The following is a 7,965-nucleotide window of genomic DNA, read 5'->3' as shown; positions in this document are numbered from 1 at the left end:
CTCAGCAGCCGCAGAACAAGATATTTTAGCACGCTCCATCTATTTCAAGTGAGATAATCACTTTCTCAAAAAAGTAGCTAGAACAATGGGTAAATATATCAACATAAGGTGAAAAGGAAAAGGGAGACTGAAAGACGTTCAAGGGTTTGGGAAGTTTGGGGTGATGCTTGCTTCAGGTGCAGCTGTATGCAGGGATTTCAATGATGTCATTAGGACCCGGTCCCTCTCCATCTCTGTGTGCTGCCCTACTCTGTGTTGGCTTTAAGCTCTGTGTTGGCTTTAAGCTCTGTGGGGCGGTAGAGTATTGCCCAGCAGCTCTCATGGAGCAGTCTTCCAGCTTGGCATCACAACGGAAAGAGAGCTTCCCCTCCCCCAAGATACTAGCAAAAATCTTAGCATTAGGTCTCACCGGACCAGCTGGGGACATGTGCTTTTTTTGTGCTAGTCACTGTGGGATGGCATGCTCTGATTGGTCCAGCCTGGAGGGGTAAATGTGGAGTCAGTTCTATAAGAGCAAGGGAGGATCAAAGTGAAAGGACCTGACAGGGAGATGGAAACCAGGCAGGCAAGCCACAGATGTCCATCTCAAAGGAGTGAGAGTGCCTGCTTTTGGAGTTCAGCCTCTAACAGTGGAAGTGTCCACTTGTGTGTTCTGTGCCTGGCTGTGATCCCAGGTGTTTTCTGGGGACCTACTGTGTGCCAGGTATCTGCCGGATCAGAGATTTTTACTCTGGGCGTGTACAAAGCCCTGAAAATTTGCAGACCCTTTGTGCTTGCTATGTAGAGAGTATCCTCAGCAATCATCAATAACTCTAAATGGTCCACAACCCAAATATTCAAATGTGATTCAGAACCACCCTGTGAGATGCTGGGCTATACCAATCAATATAATACTGCACTATGCACAGAAATGAAATGATGCCTCCTAATTTCTAACCCAGTGAGTCCCTAATAATAAGAACCTCTAATAATAATCATAATTAGCATATATTGGAAACCTACTAGATTCCAGACCTGCACTGCCCAATGTGAGCTACTAGTCATATGTGACTACTTCCATTTAAACAAAATTAAATTAAATTAATTAAAATACAGTTCCTCAGTTGCGCTAGCCATGTTTTCAAGAGAGTTCAATAGGCACTTGGGGCTAATGATACTATATTGGATAAGACAGGGGTAGAGAATTCCCAGAAAATTCTATCATGTTGTAGACAGTGTGCTAAGTGTTTTACAGCCATTAATATATTTAATCTTAAAGAAAAATAACTGAGAGGGGTAGGTCCTAGTTATTATCCCATTTTACAGGTGAGTAGATAGAAGTAGAGGGGAAGTGAAGTAACTTGCCCAAGGTCACACTGTTTGGATGAGGTGGAGCCAGGATTCTAACCAGCCCTTAGACACAATATTCAACTGATTTTCCTCCTAAAGGTGGGTAGAGGTAGTTAGTCCATTTTCTGGTTCACCCTCTGTGCGTGTTAAGCAACCATCAGTGAATTCCATTTCTTACTTTCCTGCAAATGGAAAGTCTGGGCAGCCTTCCAGAGAATCTAGGTGCGAGAGAGAGAGAGAGAGAGAGAGAGAGAGAGAGAGAGCGAGCCTTCCTCATCCAGGAGGCCTGTGGGTCTGTGGAAGTGGAACAAGTTGCCAGGGGAGCTGCCACACATGGTGGGCAGTGCACCCAGGAGGAAGGTGAGCAGCCTCCAAGGTGTGGGCTGGGAGTGGGGCGTGGCTGGGGGATTGTCTCCATGGCTCCATTGTCTCCAGCGGTAACTGTGTGTGGGAATGTTGGCTGGAAGTACCTTTTGCCAATGTGTTCCTGGGTGAATGCTCCAGAATCAGGCACTGGGGAACCTCCTCATCAAGGGGTCTGTGAGGCACCTGTGCAGAGTGGTGACAGAAGGCCCATTTATGGGAGCCCCATTGTCAGCCCCAGAACTCCCCTCCTTCCAGGTCGTGGCAGGTGCCGGTCCTCATATTGTTAGGGCATGCCTGGCACCTATTGACAGCATGCCAGTAAACGATAAACTAGGGGTCAGGCCAGCAGTAGCCCAGTGAGAAGCATTCCCTTCTCCTATCAGCCCAAAGCCATGTTTAAGGCAGGTTAAGAGAGAGGAGCTGGAGGAGGATTTGTGTAACAGTGAAGACCGCCATGCCACTGCTTTGTCTTCGGTGTCTCTTCTCCTCCCTGCTCACTCCCATCTCAGGGATGTGACTGCAGAAGGACACTGGTGTGGCTTTGCTTTTTTACTGGTATGTGTGGAAGTGGACAGCACAGTGGAAGTGTGTGAGCGGGAAGGTTGGCCAAAGCATCCTGGAAATGCATTTGAGAGAGAGACAGTCCATGAAAGGAAGCTTTGGGTCATTTACCAGTGGTTGCTGAATTCGTCCCATGCACCAAATAACATCAGTCCCCTTCTCTGCAAAGGCCACAGAGCCCCTGGCAGGTCAGGACAGGCCAAGGGCATGGAGGGGCCCAACTAGAAAGAGGTCCGTAGCCTGTTTGCAGAGAGGTTGGGATCCCTGCTGACATCCTCCATTAGTGGCAGAGTGACAAAATGACACATATTTTTCCTTTATAATAAATTTTATTTTTTAGGGCAGTGTTAGGTTCACAGTAAAAATGAAGCAGAAGGTACAGAGATTTTCCCCTCTACCCTCTGCCCCCACATACATAGCCTCCGCCATTGTCAAGATCCTGCACCAGAGGGCTACATTTCTTATAATGGATGAACCCACACTGACACATCATTATCACCCAAAGTCCATAGTTACATTGGACATCAGTTTAGAATGGACATCAGGGTGTCCATTCTATGGGTTTTGACAAATGTGTAGTGACATATATTTCTCTGTGCCTCAGTTTCTCCATCAGTAAAATGGGAAACATTTGGGAACCTCCCTCATTAAGGTTGTGCTTAACAACAGTCTCCAGAACATAGAGAGTGCTAAAAAAAAAAAAAAAAAAAAAAAAACAGAGAGAGAGAGAGAGAGAGAGAGAACAGTGGTTTTTAGCATCATAAACTCCTATGTGCTAGCCTGGCCTGGCCTTTCACAAATAGCAGCACATTTAATCCTCATCCCAACCCCACAGGGTGATAATTCCCACTTTACAGAAGAGAGAACTGAGGCACCAGCAGGGGTGCAACATGGCCGAGTTCACACAGGATATGAGTGGCCGAGCTAGGATGTAAATGCAGGCCTGTGAGGCTCCAAACTGCACCAGCCACAGCCAACACCTCTCCTACCTAATGGGGAGTGTTTCCTGGGCCAAAGCTTAGAAATTCACACAGGTTGCAAGGAGCCAGGAAGCCACATTGCCTCTGCCCCTGTTCACAGACCACCCCGAAGTCTCTCGAATCTTTTGGCATCAAAAGTGGACCAAGTTCAAGCACATGTCTTGGAGGCTGAAAGGGGAAAGATGGTTGGGTTGAATTTCAGAGGCCATCTTTGGTTGCCTGGCCCTTTACTTTGCCCACAAGTCTGGCCTGTCCCCGGGATGCGTCCCCCCGCTCTGCAGGAGTAGGCAGCAGCCTTTGTTCCTGCACCTACATAATGCAGTCTTCTGCAAAGCTCTCAGGGACCTTCTGGGGGAGGCTCTCATCCTCATTGCCTTTTTAATTTTGTCTCCTGACCTCGGGCTGTCAGCCTATTGTTTAACTTGTAGGGAGAAGTTCTAGCCCACAGCTGGGAACCAGCGGAGTTGGGGAGGGGTCCTCACTTGGTGCTACATTCCCACCTCCACCACAGATCCATGCACAGGACCAGAGGCCTGGAGCCAGAAAGCCACTGGCTCCTCACTGTAGCCGATTTACAGCCTGTGTGACCTTCTGAGAGCGGTTGCCCTTTCTGAGATTCGGGATCCACAACTAAACAGACAGTCTGCTCTGCAGAGTTTGGACTTGACACAAAGTATGTGTACAGTCAGGGTGCCAATCGGAAACAGACGGTTCCACCAAACACAGTACATTAGGTGGATTTAATGAAAGGATGCTGGGAGACCACAAGGAAGGGTGCAGCCCCCCCCAATGACTGGGGGGAGCAGGAACTGTTACCACCCCTAAGTGGACAGGGGTGGGAGGGAGAAGTTAGAAGAAGGGGCGAGCTGTGTGAGGAAGGTCTCTGGACAGGAGCTGTGACTACTATGTCCCTTCGTTAAGGATTTCAGGAGAGCAACTGGTTTTATATCCTCTCCCCTCCCTTCCCCACTCTCCCCTCTCCATTTCCTTTCCCTGAAATACTCTATTGCAATCTGAGTGTGTGCTTGAGATCGCCTGGAAGGATTGATAATCACCCCAAATATCTGATTCAGTAGGTCTGGGGTGAGGCCTGATTATTTATATTTGAAACCATTACCCAGGTGGTGGTGCTGCTGCTGGACAGCATATGGGGCAGCTCTGCTCTGCTAATCATACTTCCCCGGAACCTCTCTTCGCTTGTCCTGCCTTGTGGCTCAGTGGACTAGCAGCTACTCTGGGGCAGGACCGTGTGACCCCGTCTCTTTAGCTCTCCGCACTTTGCACTCAGTAGTATCTGAGGGCTGGTTAGAGAGAACCCTTCTCCTGCCCAGCTGATTTCTCCCCACTCGCACCATTTACTGTGTCTGTTGCCTGCTGCCCAGACACGTCCTCACTACGGTGTGGCAGTCCTTGTCTTGAGGCTGATGCTGAGATGGAGGTCAGCACGCAGGTGGTTTATTAGGGTGTGCTCTTGGGACCAGCACCAGAGGAAACGACTTGAAGGAAGCAGGGGTGAGGAGAAAGAAGGAGTGAGGAAAGAAGGGGTGAGGAAAGGAGTGGGCCATGATGTGGTCTCCCTGGTCAGCTAGCACCCTCGAGAGTTCCGAGGGGATGGCCCTTCAGAGCTGTCCTGAGTTGGGGCAAGGATGCCGGATCTTCACATCCCACATGCATCAGTCACTGGATGTGACCACTCTGGGAAGGAGTGAGACCTTGTGGGAGGCTCTCTGTGCAGCTGAGGTGACCCCTGTCCCCTAAGGGACAGCAGCTCTCCCAGCAGTGGTGGCCTTCAGTCCTGATGGAATCTGAGTGGCACATTATAGTATCCATCGTATCATCAGAACCTGTCCAAAGAGCCAGGGAAGGGTCAGAGGCCTTCTTGTGGCCCTTACTGGCCTGTCCAGCCCATCCCTGTGTCCCATAGCCCCTCACCACAAACTCTCCTTTTCCCCACCCCCAAACCATAAAGTCGTCTTGCCATCCTACAACCACCCAGAACCCCAACAGAGACACCTACCAGTGGTTGTGCCAACCACTGACCTCTGAGTCTTCCTTGTGCTCAGCCAGGCCATACTGCAACACAGAAAAGTGAACCCCTCACCAGGCCCATGCTGGCTTGCCCTGAGATGAGGAATAAGCACATAATGTGGTTATGTGCCATGTAGAGTAGTTAGGGGACACTCCAGGCCTTGGGAGAGAGAGAGGAAGAGGAAGGGATTGCTGCTTCTCTGTCACTGAGGCCAGGGGCCTCATTAGCATATCTGACCCCTATTTCTGGATGGAGTGGTGGGAAGAGGCTCACCTTGCAGCCAGACTGACCTGAGCGTAACCTCAGCCGGGTGACCTTGAATTTGCTGATGTCCTTGGGCATGCAGTCATGGACATCTCTGAACTTTACAGTTTCCCTGTCTGTAAAATGGGTGATATTGCCTACCTGGAAGTCACATTGTGAGTACATGTGATTTAGGATCCAGACGTGTTCCCAGGATCGTGATCTCGCACTCGCCGAAGCATGGGAACGTGGATCAGAGAGGCAAGGTTTAAGCAGCAGCTTTATTGTGAGGCACAAGAGAACAGCTCTCCAAAGAGAGGGGGAATCCGGAAGTGGAATGCCCTAGAAGCTAAGCTACGCTGGGGACTATATGTCCTTGAGTCTGCAATCTTTCAGTTGTTTACCAGAAGCCCAGATTGACCCCCCTGTATCTGGGCTGTTGTCTTGGCTGACTCTGTAGTTTGATCTCCCACCCAGTTTCCTTCTCCACATTTTCCTGTCAGCTACTTTGAAACTGTTTTCTTTGGCCTTGATGTCTTCCACCGTGGTCCCGTCCCTGACTGTCCACAACCTTCCCATCTCACTTTGAAACTTCTTTTCTCAGCCTTAATGTCCTCCACCACAGTCCTCTCCCTGACTGCCTATGACTTTTTTATCTCATGTGGGGCTTGCCATGTGCCTTAGTTCAGGCTGCCACAACACAATACCATGGATGAGGTGGCTTAAACACATTTATTTTGCACAGTTTGGAGGCTGAGAAGACCAAGATCAGCGTCCTGGTCCATTAGGTTCCCAGTGAGAACTCCCTGGCTTGTAGACAGCTGCCTTCTCACTGTGCTCTGGTCTTTCCTCCTCTTACAAGGACATTACTCCCATCATGTGGTCCCTACCCTCATGACCTCATTGAAAACTAATTACCTCATATTGGGGGTTTGGGCTTCAATGTGTGAATTTTGTGGGGACCCACTCAGTCCCATCACACCATGTAAGCTTAGCACACTGCTGACACTTAGTGAATTAAAGTATTATTATTGTAATTATATTATTATTTTATATTATATAGTGATATGTATTATTATATTATATATTATATCATTTAATAATAATATATTATTTCGGAGACAATCGTTGGTCAAAAGTTCTAGATTAGCATTCAAGAGCATTGATTTAGATTCCATTTCTGCCTCCTATTCACTGTGTGACCTTGGGCTTGTTACTTAATCTCTCTGACTCTCAGTCTCATCATCTCAGAAATAGGTATAACAATGGAATATATCCTCACAGGACTGTGGAGAGCATATAATCAGTTAATATACAGATAAGCCTATAATTCATTCATTCATTCATTCATTCATTCATTCAACCTGCACATCAGAAGTGCTCAGTCAGATGGATGAGGATAAGGGGGATGATGCTGATGAAACTGATGGTGGATGTGTCTATTAGTCTGCTCCGGCTGCCATAACAAGGTGTCACACACTCGGTGGCCTAAGCAACAGAAATTTATTTTCTCCTAGTAGTCCTGCAGGTTGTTGTCCAAGGTCAAGTTGTTGGCAGGGTTGGTTCTTTCTGAGGACCATGAGACGAGGATCTGTTGCAGGCCTCTTTCTTTGGCTTGTAGATGACCATCTTCTCCCAGTGTCTCTTCACAAATCTTCCCTCTGTAACTACTAATAACTATTTGTGCTCACATGTCCTCTCCTCATGAGGACACAAGCCATATCAGATTAGGGCCCACTCTAATAACCTCATTTTAACTTAATCACCTCTGTGAAGATCTCATCTCCATGTACAATCACATTCTGAGGTACTGGGGTTTAGGATTTCAACCTATAAATTGGGGGCAGGGAGACACAAGTTAGCACATAACATTGAGGGAACTGACAGTTTGCAGGATTGGCAAGAAGGGAGGAAGAGGAGTGACAAGGGAAAGGAATGGAAGGAGATTGGGGTATCCTAGAAAGTGAGTACTAGGCAAGTCTTTGAGGCCAGGAAGGTAAATTGAGACTCTGAGGGGTGATGCCAGCCTGAGAGCACCTACTAGTTGGTACCAGAACTGGAAATGAAAGCTGGGGCATTTTTCCTGCATCACAGATTCCTTTTGTGGAAGGAGCAGCTGGGGGCTGGTGCTCTCTGTGCTCACAACGGAGAAGGACATGGGCAGGTGGAGTGGCTCGCTCCTGTGTCAGAGCCACTCTAGAGGGTGACAGGCAGATGGCCACCTCCAAGGAACAGGAGGATGTTGGCAGGAGGGCTACATCCTGTTGAAGAGAGTGCTGGCCACTGGAAGGAGCTGGCCCTGTGTGGGGTGGTCAGCCACATTAGCACTCACCCCTAGAACTGTCCCTACTCAGGATGAGGGCAGGGCAGTTCTGTCTGTAGGAGCTGCGAAGTAGACCAGGCTGGTGATGTCAGACTTTCTTGTGCAGCATCAGTGAGTTGGAACAACACTCCTGT

At 48.6% G+C, this 7,965-nt stretch overlaps 1 long non-coding RNA gene across 1 annotated transcript; it reads right to left on the bottom strand.

The window, feature by feature from the left end:
• Positions 1–3,007: 3,007 nt before the first annotated feature.
• Positions 3,008–5,789, bottom strand: LOC141572417 (uncharacterized). Its single transcript, XR_012497778.1, has 3 exons — positions 5,671–5,789; positions 5,277–5,357; positions 3,008–5,080 (listed from the first exon to the last, which is right to left on the bottom strand). It is a non-coding gene; the product is annotated as an uncharacterized LOC141572417 (long non-coding RNA).
• Positions 5,790–7,965: the final 2,176 nt, after the last annotated feature.

Source organism: Rhinolophus sinicus, linkage group LG06 (assembly GCF_036562045.2).
Source record: "Rhinolophus sinicus isolate RSC01 linkage group LG06, ASM3656204v1, whole genome shotgun sequence".
NCBI classification, from domain to species: Eukaryota; Metazoa; Chordata; class Mammalia; order Chiroptera; family Rhinolophidae; genus Rhinolophus; species Rhinolophus sinicus.
This window is presented reverse-complemented; position numbering and strand designations above follow the sequence as displayed.